Genomic DNA, 13385 nt, shown 5'->3' with positions numbered 1-13385 from the left:
TCTAATTTTCTTGAAGAGAACTCTAGTCTTTCCCATTCTATTGTTTTCCTCTATTTCTTTGCATTGATCGCTGAGGAAGGCTTTCATATCTCTCCTTGCTATTCTTTGGAACTCTGCATTCAAATGGGTATATCTTTCCTTTTCTCCTTTGCTTTTGGCTTCTCTTCTTTTCACAGCTATTTGTAAGGCCTCCTCAGACAACCATTTTGCCTTTTTGCATTTCTTTTTCTTGGAGATGGTCTTGATTTCTGTCTCCTGTACAATGTCACAAACCTCCGTCCATAGTTCATCAGGCACTCTGTCTATCAGATCTAGCCCCTTAAATCTATTTCTCACTTCCACTGTATAATCTTTAGAGATTCGATCTAGGTCATATCTGAATAGTCTAGTGGTTTTCCCTACTTTCTTCAATTTAAGTCTGAATTTGGCAATAAGGAGTTCATGATCTGAGCCACAGTCAGCTCCCAGTCTTGTTTTTGCTGACTGTTTAGAGCTTCTCCATCTTTGGCTGCAAAGAATATAATCAATCTGATTTCAGTATTCACCATCTGGTGATTTCCATGTGTAGAGTCTTCTCTTGTGTTGTTGGAAGAGGGTGTTTGCTATGACCAGTGCATTCTCTTGGCAAAACTCTATTAGCCTTTGCCCTGCTTCATTTTGTACTCCAAGGCCAAATTTGCCTGTTACTCCAGGTGTTTCTTGACTTCCTACTTTTGCATTCCAGTCCCCTAGAATGAAAAGGACATCTTTTTTGGGGTGTTAATTATAGAAAGTCTTGTAGGTCTTCATAGAACCGTTCAACTTCAGCTTCTTCAGCATTCAGTCGGGGCATAGACTTGCATTACCATGATATTGAATGGTTTGCCTTGGTGATAAAGAGAGATCATTCTGTCATTTTTGAGATTGCATCCAAGTACTGCATTTCGGTCTCTTTTGTTGACTATGATGGCTACTCCCCTTCTTCTAAGGAATTCCTGCTCACAGTAGTAGATATAATGGTCATCTGAGTTAAATTCACCCATTCCAGTTCATCTTAGTTCGCTGATTCTTAGAATGTCGATGTTCACTTTTGCCATCCCCTGTTTGACCACTTCGAATTTGCCTTGATTCATGGACCTAACATTCCAGGTTCCTATGCAATATTGCTCTTTACAGCATCGAACCTTGCTTCTACCACCAGTCACATCCACAACTGGGTGTTGTTTTTGCTTTGGCTCCATCCTTTCATTCTTTCTAGAGTTATTTCTCCACTGATCTCCTGTAGCATATTGAGGACCTACTGACCTCGGGAGTTCATCTTTCAGTGTCATATCTTTTTGCCTTTTCACACTGTTCATGGGGTTCTTGAGGCAGGAATACCGAAATGGTTTGGCAGTCCCTTCTCCAGGGAGCTACTTATTCTGTGGTTATTTGGTTCCAGCAGCCTGAACAGACTGACACCTAGTTTCTCTCATCTGGGGCAACGGTCACTCAGGTAACACTATGAGGAAAGTTCCAGGTCTTAAGCAACATACACATCTCACTTTAGAAACCAGCCACGTGGACTTCCCCAGTGGATAAGACTCGATGTTTCCAACGTATGGGACACGGGTTCAATCCCTGGTCTAGGAAGATCCCACATGCCATAGAGCAACTAAGCCTGCACTCCAGAACTACTGATCCCGTGGCTGCAACTACGGAAGCCGACACCTAGAGCCTGCGCTCCACGACTAGCGACGCCACCGCAGCGAGAAGCCTGTACGCCATGATGAGAGCAGTGTTAGAGGTCCCCACTCACCGCAACTAGAGGAAGCGCTCACAGCAATGAAGACCCGGTGCAGGTGAAAAGTAATAATAATAAATAAACTAAATTTAAGGGAAAGAAACCAGTCACGCATAATCCAGAATAGTTTTCATGTGTTCATTCAATAGACATTTACCGATGAAACTCAGAGGAGCAAAATTTGCCACCCCAAAATATCTCTTTGGCATGGGGATTAATTTAGGCTAATTTTTAAAAATTATTCTTTTTTACTGAAATATAGTTGACTTTCAATGTTGTATTAATTTCTCCCGTACAGCAAAGTGATTCAATTACACATATATATTTTATATTTTACTGTAAGCACAGGGAATTATATTCAATATTCTGTGATAAGCCACAATAGAAAAGAATAGGCTCATAATTTTTAACAAACCGAATACTCAGTTTTCCTTGTTACCCTTAACTGCCTAAAAGAATATAGTAAAAGTCCTGTTTATAAGGGAGGCCTGTACCAAAGGGAAGTGTTTTGAATGTACCAAACACAGTGGAGTATTTTCATGGTTAGACCTTGGTTTTGTTTTCTGGGAGGCATCCCCTTGCCCACTCTGCCCTGAACTGGTGTCTTTGCCTCGGTGTTTCTTCCTTGTCCCTTGCCCCTCGCAGCCACAGTGGGGATTGGAGGCGTTTCTTTTGTGAGCCCTCCTCAGGAATGCGCACTTTCTTTTAGACTGCTTCCTATTCCAGTTTTAGGTGCCTGAGGATTATATTAGGATTGAACAATCACAAGTCCATGGTTTGTTTGGCAATAAAGTTTGCTTGAATAAAAGACAGAGTTCTGATCTTTTTATTCTGGTTTGATTAATGTATCCGTAACACCCAGAGTTCTGTACTGCCCATGATTTCTTAAGCCCATCGTATTTCCTGGCTTCTGAGCTTAGCCATCACTCTTCCTCACTTGAAAGGCAACTCCTGGGACTTCCCCGGTGGTCCAGGGGCTGGGATTCCATGCTTTCAATGCAGGGGGCCCAGGTTGGATTCCTGTTCAGGGAACTAGCTCCCATCTGCTGCAACTAAGAGTCTGCCTGTTGCAACAAAAATCACAGATCCAACATTCCACAAATAAGACCTGGCGCAACCAAATAAAGTAGAAATCAAAGAAGAAAAAAAAAGGCCACTCCCTTGCGGCCATCTGACACAACAGACTTAATCTGATCTTTATTGCTAGGACTAATTTCCCTTGTTTGGTTGAGAATCTTTTAACGGGAGTACTTTGAAGAGCACACCCGGTAACCATTTTTTGCCTTTGTGGGATCAATAACAGTTGACTTTTCCAACACATGGGTTCTATTATCTTTCTGCTTTTAATTAGCCAATTCTTGCCTGGGCTAATTTCTAATAATCACCTGTGGCAAGCAGCAAAGAACAGCCAACATGTAAATAACCTGGCTCCTTCCAACTGCTTTCTGTAGAGCTAATGATTAGATAGACATGGGGTCTGTCTTCTAAACATTGAAGACAATCTTACCAAATGTTACCTTGACAGTACAAAGTTCATCAGCTTCCCAATATCTGAAATTTCTGTTTTTCCCACTGCCTCCTCTCTAACATCCAGTACTGTGGCCCCTCATGCCAAGACTTGACTCATTGGAAAATACTGTGATGCTGGGACGGACTGGGGGCAGGAGGAGAAGGGGACGACAGAGGATGAGATGGCTGGATGGCATCACCGACTCGATGGACATGAGTTTGGGTGAACTCTGGGAGTTGGTGATGGACAGGGAGGCCTGGCGTGCTGCAATTCATGGAGTCGCAAAGAGTCGGACACGACTGAGCGACTAAACTGAACTGACTCTCTAATATCTAGGGCCATACCACATATTTAATGTTTTATAATGGTAAGTACTGATATCTGTATTAACTAGAATGACACTGCAAAAACAAGATGCCAAAAATAAGTAACTTCACCAAGACTGACTTCTATTTCTCTCATGAAACAGCTGGGGAGATCTAAGCGAGACTTCTCCAGGAGCTCAGGTTCTTTCTACTGTGTTGTTCAGCATCATTGGAGGGCATTACCCTTCCTGTTGAAGCTGGGTCAACATTACATCAATGAAACAGCTTATGGAGAGGAAAAAAAAACCAGCAAAGTCCAAGCTTAGCTACTTCTTTTTTACAAACAGTACTTGGAAGATACACATATTAGTCCTACTTAGGGGTCCACTGGCTCAAATTTTACCATGTGACCAGGAAATAAATGTTGGGAGAGGAGGAGAAAATACCAGGGAGTATCATCTGGCAGTTTCTGGTACCATGGGAAGAAATTTGCAAATCTGATGAAACCCCCTTGGAAAGCTGAACAACCCGACCAATTGTATTTGTCCAAAGATCCACCTTTGCTAGCTTAGGATAAACAAATCTGTTCACATAGTGTGCCAAATAGAAGACCTCATACACCCAGATTAGCAGAATGTTTTGTCATTCCCAAACTCCCTGCTCCCATGTTCAAATATCCCCAGGGCTGTTCATTTACATCCCAAGTTACTCTTACCGTCACCGATGAAGCCAAAAACCGCACATCTTCAGGCGACCGGAAGACTTCACCAGCATCTGCCCAGGCCCTGGCTATGTTCGAAGAGATAACAAACCAGTTTTGGTGGCCAATGCGCAGCAATCCAAACCCTGAGATGCCAAAGTTCGCAGCCTAGCGTGGAGCTCCGCCTGCCGCATACACAGGGCTCGTGGAAGAAAGCCCAGGTGCAGCAAGCTCCGGGAGAGGTAATTGGAGAGAGGGAAAAGCTGTGGTCATCCCATCTTGCGCAGATGCAACCAAGCTCCTGGCTCCTCCATGAGACATAAGCTCTAAAAAAATAGCAGTTAACTCGAGCAGAAGGTGGAGCTTCAGCCTCTAACGTCAAGAGATCACCCAGCAGTCATTGCCCATGCCTATTCAGAGGGTCGGTGGTCTTAATCAGTCTTAATTGGCTGGAGATCCAACTGGACACAGCTGACGCCAAGCTCCTACAACACAGCTTATTAACTAGGCTACTTGAGGCTTGTAGAAAACGCACATTTTTATAAAGGCAGTGAAAGGGAGCTTGATCAATGCGGGGCAGGTAGGTTTCAGGTATAAGTGGATCTGACTGATGACTAACCTTGCTCTCAGAAGCTAACAGGCATGTGTCAGGTCCATAATGTCAGTGTCGCCAGAAAGCAGAGACTGGCTCTGCCTATATTCCTCGGCTCACCTCCAGATGGCCAGCAGCAGCTCGGTCCCCCTCCTAAAACCATCTAGGCTTCTTCTGGCCTGGCAGGGTGGATCCAGTTTACTGCCAGTCCTGGTAGGTAAGAAGTCCTCCCCTCACTGGTGCCAATGTCTCACTGTCTCAGGATTTACCTCTTCCCACAATGACCAAGAGTGACAACATCCAGCCAGTTGTCACCAATGGGTACAGTCTCGACCCCAGAGCCATGACACGATAAAGGTGAAACCATAGCCTGACCCTTGGTACATTTCCAGACTCTGAGCTATTTTACTGTGCATTTGACCATTTTGTTAAGTCAGCCCAATGCCAGACTCAAGCAAGGAGGGGGGAAACCGTTAGGAGGTTTCATTGACTAGGATGTGAGTGCTGCGTCTTATGAGATCAACTGCTCGATGTTTCACTCACGCTGGGTATTACTGTGAGTTCCCTGGAGCTCCAGTGGTTAGGGCTCCATGTCTTTTCTTCCGCGGGCACAGATTCAATCCCTGGTCAGGGAGCAAAGATTCCACAAGCCCTGTGGCATGTTCCCACCCGCAAAACGATACTACTGCACAACATGCTTGTTTGGCTATTGAGCTCTCAGTAAATAATTTGAGTTTATTCAGTCGTCGCTGGGTGTTATTTGCTTATTGCATTGTATTTGTTGAATGCCTCTCTTAACAGAACACTTTCTGCTTCCATTTCAAGGCCAGATGAAAAGACACAGAATCCACACAGGAAAAGAGTCATGCCATTTACTGAAATAAAAATACAAGGGAAAGCTAAACACAATCAGATTTCTGATAAGTTATTCAACACAGTGGTGGAATGCTTGAGAGAAGTGACATTTGATCAGATTCTAGAAGGATAAGGGGTTTGGGGAAGCGGAGATGAGAGAAAACAGCTTCAAATGCAGAGAAAGTAATTTGTAAAGAGGATCAGGAGCAGCGGAACAAAACAAAACAAGACACCATGCCATGCCCCTGGGACAGGCACGATTTTGGTTCACAGTGAAGTTACGTGTCAGTGAGCAGGAGGAGATGAGGCTGGGAAAGCAGGCCCGGCCAGGCTCTGGAATGATCACAGCTCTGTCAAGTCTGAACTCTACCCCTGTAGAGACAGGACAGGACAGGCAGCATGAGAAGAGACCCCTCCACTTCCCGTTCCATAGTCACACGGTTCTCCCCTCTTCCGTGTCCTGTCTGCCTCCCTCTTTTAAAGGTACATACGATGGCATTTTGCACCCACTTGGATGATCCAGGATCATCTTCCCACCTCAGTATCCTTGGTTATATCTGCAGAGTTCTAGGTTCTTGTCATATAAGGTAATACTCACAGGTGCCACGGGTTAGGACATGGAAGTCTTTTGGGAAGTCATTATTTGGCCTACCACATAAGTCACTTTTCCGGTAGGGCTTCAGAGATAATTAGAAGTTGGCCTCTCTCACTCTCTCCCTGTCTCTTTCCCTCTCTCACTGTAGTCCTGGAGGCTTGGTTTGAGACACCTGCATTTGCAGAACATTTAACTGAGCTTAGGTACACCCGCTCAGAGAAGGCAATGGCACCCCACTCCAGTACGCTTGCCTGGGAAATCCCATGGGCGGAGTCTGGTAGACTGCAGTCCATGAGGTCGCTAGGAGTCGGACACAACTGAGCGACTTCGCTTTCACTTTTCACTTTCATACACTGGAGAAGGAAATGGCAACCCACTCCAGTGTTCTTGCCTGGAGAATCCCAGGGATGGGGGAGCCTGGTGGGCTGCCGTCTATGGGGTCGCACAGAGTCAGACACGACCGAAGCGACTTAGCAGCAGCAGCAGCAGCAGGTGCATCAGTTCAGTTCAGTTCAGTTCAGTCGCTCAGTCGTGTCTGACTCTTTGCAACCCCATGGACTGCAGCACGCCAGGCCTCCCTGTCCAACTCCCAGAGCCTACTCAAATTCATGTCCATTACATCAGTGATGCCATCCAATCATCTCATCCTCTGTCATCCCCTTCTCCTCCCGCCTTCAATCTTTCCCAGCATCAGGGTCTTTTCCAACGAGTCAGTTCTTCGCATGAGGTGGCCAAAGTATTGGAGTTTCAGCTTCAACATCAGTCCTTCCAATGAATATTCAAAACTGATTTCCTTTAGGATTCATAGTATGTGAAAAATGAACTATTTTTTAAAAAAACTGTAAATCCACTCTTTTAAACTGAATGTGTCTCTGCAAAAATAAATATGTTGAAACTTAATCCCCAAAGTGATGGTATATGAGAACTTTGGGAATTGATTAGATCATGAAAATAGAATCCTCATGAATGGGATTAGTGCCCTTACAAAAGAAACCCCAGAGAGCTCCCTTGCAGCTTCCACCATAGGTGGACACAGCAAGAAGATGGCCATCTATGAACCAGGAAGCAGGCCCTCACAAGATACTGGGTCTGCCTATATCGTGACCTTGGATATCTCAGCCTCCAAAACTGTGAAAACTAAATGTTTATTGTTTGAGTCACCCTGTCTAGGGAGAGTTGTGGCTTTGTCACAGTGGCTGGAGCAGACTAAGACAGTCACCTAGCCAGTATTAAAGGAAACCCATGGCCTTAAAGTATTGGTTCTCTGCTTAGGCAGGAGTGCAAAGCAAACAGAGCAAGGAATGACAATCATGATCACAGTGATTCCAGCCCAATAGCTGCTCCACTGCAGTCACTGGGCACCTACACTGACACCTCCCAGAGGACTCAACAATTTAATATTCACCTTCACACAACAGGCCATGAAAATTCTACGTTCAAGCCAAGTTTCACAATAACAAGGCCTGATGCTGCCTCTTCCCTCAGATTTGAAGCGGTCCTCATTATTTTCCTCAGGCTTTGTAAATTTGCATCTTGCCTCTCTAATGAGTTTACATATTTGTTTTTACTGCACAATCTGAATTCAGATCCATCTTTCTGGCTTTGGATAGGAAACATGTTTGTCATCAATATATTTTGTTTCTACTAAATACAAGATTCACTGTGGCAATTATCCAAAGCCATAATCAGCTGAAGTGGCAGCAAAGCGTTTAAGTTAAAAGAGGAGAGTCGTAGAGTTTCATTAATATGCACATAAACACACTGCAAGCGCCTCCCAGGAAGCGCGGTGCCACCGACATCTGCCAGAGAGACTGCATGTGTGAACACACAAATAAGTGACATTAAGTGATCATTACACGTTCTAAAAAAAAAAAACTTTGTATGCTGTAATATTGAATTTGATAATTAAAAACAACAAAACCCATAATTTAAGAAGAAATAAAAACTTTTAAATTCATGTATTTATTGCTGTTTATTTTCTCCTTTCTGGAAGATAGTAAAATAATGATACCAAAAAAAAAAAAAAAAGAATGTGTGGAAAAAATTTCCTTTTCCCCTAATACAAATTGAAATTATGCCATATCTTGATCTGCAATGGGGACTTTTTTTTTCTTTTACAGAAAAGTCAATATATGCACAGTCTTTAGCAACAGAGTTTTGATTTGGTTTCCTTCTTTCCATTATTTGTATTATTTTTAACTTGTTACCATATTACTTCTGTTGTTTATGTTCTGGATTTTTGGACATGAGGCAGGTGGGATCTTAGCTCCCCAGCTAGGGATCGAACCCATGCCCCCTGCATTGGAAGGTGAACTATTAATCACTGGCCCACAAAGGAAGTCCCTCCATTATTTTTAATACTCTAAACTGGACATCATGTTTTGTTGAAACAGATTAGGCTGGTGTGGAGACATTTAAAGGACATTAGTGGAGGTAACAAGGGACATGAGCAGCCCCCAAATAAATGCTGGAGTAAATGTAGTGAAAGAATTCTGAGAGTGTGTGATAAATTCTAGAATTTGGGTGAGAACAGGTTATGTTTTCGTTGTATACCGACTTAGCCTATGTCTCTGTGCTCAGCAGTGAATGGCAGACACCTGTGGCTGGGTAATGTCTTGGGATATTAAAGGGCTTTTTCTCCCCTCTGCTTCTCTCCTCTGCATTCAACCTTCAACTAGAAAGTCAGTATGTACTCATGGCCTCAGAGGAGGATCCTTTGTTTTCCAAAATACTTAAACCTGTTGGAGAATTCCCAGAGTTTGCTAGGGAGTAAAAAGCAGAACAGAAAGTCCAAGCTTAAGTAGTTTGTGTTGGAAGAAAGAGAGAGGAGGGAGGGTCAGGACAGCTCCCTCCAGATCGGCTGGAGAGCACCTTGTGCTGGAGGTGAAGCCTCCAGGAAGGAAGTTCCTTGGTGGTGGGAGCAGAAATCCTTGCCCTGTTCCTCAGTGATGTAAGCAGACTCAATGGTATGGAATTTCAAGGCCAGGAAGACCCCATCAGCCTGGCAAGGTTCCTGTGTTCCTGGGGAGCATGTGAGGAGCAAGGAGAAGCTGGACTGGGAGAGACCAGAGAGGCAGGTGCAGTGAGCTCCTCACGGACAACCTGTAAGCACCAAGAATCAAGGACTGCAGGGTCCTCCTCTTGCTTGGGATCCTGGAACCATAGCTCAACCATGGGTGGGGGAGAGGACAAGGTCTGGAGGCAAGTTCTGAGGTTAAATGTTTTCTCTAGCTTGGTGGATATGGAGCTTGAAGCCAGAAATGAAGTTGAGTATTGGAAAATAAAGTCTTTGTGTATCTTAGTTGGGGTACAATATTCATACTCTTCACTCACACTTCATAATGTGACCTAAACTGTTATTAATTATATAATTAAGAGATCAAACCAGTCAATCCTAAAGGAAATCAACCCTGAATATTAATTGGAAGGACTGATGCTAAAGCTCCAATACTTTGACCACCTGATGTGAAGAGCAACTTGTTGGAGAAGACCCTGATGCTGAGAAAGATTGAGGGCAGGCAGAGAAGGGGATGATAGAGGAAGAGATGGTTGGATAGCATCACTGACTCAATGTACCTGAGTTTGAGCAAGCTCCAAAAGACAGTGAAACACAAGGAAGCCTGGTGTACTGCAGTCCATGGGGTCACAAAGAGTCGAATGGGACTGAGTGACCGAATAACAACAATTTAATTAGGACAGTGAAAACACATAGGAGAGACATCCAGAGAGGAGTGCGGCTTCCCTAGAAATCAGTATCAAGGGGTGTTCTGAAAAGCTGTTGAAGGCAGAAGGGCAGGGTGAAGATAGCATCCAAAGGAGAAAAAACGAAGGACTGAAGAACAAGCCTTGAGATAAAAGGACAGAAATTCTTTCACTGTGCCTGAAGCATAATCTATAAGGGGGTGATACAAGAGGTGAACTCTGGCCAGATCCCCATAAGGCAATTAAAAGCCACTTGAAAGAATATAGATATTATTATGAGACCAGCAGTGAGCTCTGCTCCTGTGCTAAACCTCTGTTAACCCAGGTTTCAGGGGCCTTTCAGAACATGGGCCCCATCCTCACCTGGGCTGGGACGAGGGGTAACCTATAGCTTGACTCTGACCTCATGGCTCCCAGCTTAGCCTGAGATCACAGCCCTGGCACTCCCTCCCCTCCCACTGCCCACCCCTGCCCCTCTCTCCCAACCCCATACCAGCTGAGGGCACCTTCTACTTGCTCTGCTCTCTAACCTCTCTACCCTTGGGTAGACACTGGCACCCCAAAAGAGGAAAGCCCAGGAACTGCACATACAACACTTGTGGCCCACGTGTTGTACACACCAAGGGAAACCACCTCACTTTAGGAAGGCTCCATCCTGCCCTTCTTTCCTAAAAAGAGCCAGTGGAATTTCAGCCAGTCTGCTGTGGAAGGGGCAGGCAGGAACTTAATAGCATCTCTGCAGTCTTGAAGAAACACTTGATTCATTTCTCCATCTTTTTCTAAAGTGGGCATCCCATTCATGGAAAGAAGGAGAAAACCATTTATTGAGCTGCTCCTAGGGGCATTGCTGCTGCTAAGTCGCTTCAGTCGTGTCCGACTCTGTGCGACCCCACAGAGGACAGCCCCCCAGGCTCCTCTGTCCACAGGATTCTCCAGGCAAGAATACTGGAGTGGGTTGCCATTTCCTTCCCCACCTATGAGCATTAGGCACTTCATATATACGCTATGCCGCTGAATCCTCACCACAGCCCTGAAAGGTCAGTTATTACTACCCTCACACTATAAATGGGACCAAAGGGAGCACTGGATGAATGAAGTGACTTGCTGAAGTCGGCCAGCAGATCTAACGTGAAAGCAAAATGCAGACATGCTCTTAAAGAGAAGTGTATTGTCGCCAGAGAGCAGAACTGAGAAGGGCCCTGGGCTTTCGGTTCAGGACCGTGATGATGGCTCTTCTTCAGGAAAGGTGCAGCTGTCCCCTCACTGTGGGAGGGGCCGTTCCCCCCCCCGTAAGACTGTCCAGCACGTTACAGGATGTCAGTACCAAGTACCACACAGTGTCACTCCGCCTCTGTGACAACACCCTACCTTTCCCCAATGCTCCAGAGGACAGTACAAGAGCTCCTCCTCTTGAAAACCACTCCAGGAAAAATGAAAAGGACACAGAGAAAGGGATTCTGAGTTGATTGCTGCTCAGGTATCCAAATCTGCGTTTTTAACGAGATCTTCCTTACAATCATTCGACTGACACTGACGCCCTCCATCTCCGTGGACACTGTCACTGTGAATTAACCATCCTTATGCAGGCTTTTGGGGGTGAGTCCACTGAGGGAAAATGCTAATAGTGGGAGCTCCAACAATGGGAGCTATAGGGTATGAGGGGAAGGACCCCAGACAGCTGTCCCGTCACTGCCACAACCACACCACATTAACTTAACAAAAGCCCCAAATTTAAGATGCCTCTAAACGTGCGTCAGTTCACTAAGGTCATGGTCCCCAGGCCCAACACCTGAGTACCCTTATAAGCAGGGTGTTGTCAGTGGAAAAATTACATTTGGACATAAGTCAATTCTTTTCCAAGTGATTCTGAACATACCTTGTGATAACCAGTTAGGTGATGCAGATTACTTCCACCACATAGATTAAAAGAAAAAAAATTTTTTTAAGACCATAAGAGTTTCCTGAGGTTATTCAAATCATTACTTTCAGAGCCAAATTTATATACCACCACCAGTCTCAGAGAATAATCAATTGGAGAAAATATTAACTAGGACCAAATATTACCTTGTGGCTTTTTTTCACTGACTCAACTTATGAAACAACAAAACATTCGTATATATACTACAGGTCTAACCTCTGCTTTCTAGAACTCATTTCCTGTCTTGTATCATTGCCTTGATGTTTACTAATTTAATACTTTCCCCTATTCAACTTTGGATAGGACACTTACGCTCTCCTGGCCTCATCTCCCCATCTGTTAAAACATGCACACACACACACACCATAGCAGCCAAGTTCAAAGTTTATCTCTGAGACTCCTCTGGTGGTCCAGTGGTTAAGACAGCAGGGGACACGGATTCAATTCCCAGCTGAGGAACTAAGATCCCACAGGACACAGAGGCACAGACGAAAAAAAAGATTATATTCTGAATTCTAAAATTCCTGTCTCAAGATCAAATATAACCTGTCATCTTAATGTTCTCAACAAAACACTTATCATTTTTTAACATTAACTCTTTCTAGGTTTTTAAACTCAATCTTGACATTCCATGTAGGTTTAAATATTTATGCAAAATGTAATGTTAATTTCATCCTTAATGTATTGTCATTATTTTGTAATTTACTGTTCTCATTGTCTTAGTAAATGCACAGAGAAGCTCCTCATGGAGACTGGTTTGAAGTCCCAGAAGTAATTAGGTTAACCTATCTTGATGATAATCATGATTCATTTTTTCCCATTATCAGAGTTTTTAAGAAGTTGGCTAAATGACTTTGAATAAGTGATAGTTAAGGGTAATAAAGGAAGACTGACAATAGGAAAGTTTGATAGAATCACAAAATTCTACTGAATTGGCAGAGAGTAAAGAATCTGACTGCAATGAAGGAGATCTAGGTTCGATCCCTAGATCAGGAAGATCCCTTGGAGAAGGAAATGGCTACCCACTCCAGTATTCTTGCCCAGAGAATTCCATGGTCAGAGGAGACTGGTGGGCTACAGTCCATGAGGCCACAAAAGAGTCACACACGAATGAGCAATTGCCACTTTCACTTTTCAACCCCTAGAAAATAAAACCTAGTATATGAAGTCAACTGATCTACATTAATTAAACGTTTCACAAACAAAACCATTAGGTACCTGCCTCAGTTCAGTTCAGTCACTCAGTTGTGTCCAACTCTTTGTGACCCCCATGGACTGCAGCACGCCAGGCCTCCCTGTCCATCACCAACTCCTGGAGTTTTCTCAAACTCATGTCCATTGAGTCGGTGATGCCATCCAACCATTTCATCCTCTGTCATCCCCTTCTCCTCCTGCCTTCAATCTTTCCCAGCATCAGGGTCTTGTCCAGTGAGTCAGTTCTTTGCA

This window comes from Budorcas taxicolor, chromosome 1, assembly GCF_023091745.1.
Source record: "Budorcas taxicolor isolate Tak-1 chromosome 1, Takin1.1, whole genome shotgun sequence".
Classification (NCBI taxonomy): Eukaryota; Metazoa; Chordata; class Mammalia; order Artiodactyla; family Bovidae; genus Budorcas; species Budorcas taxicolor.
This window is presented reverse-complemented; position numbering follows the sequence as displayed.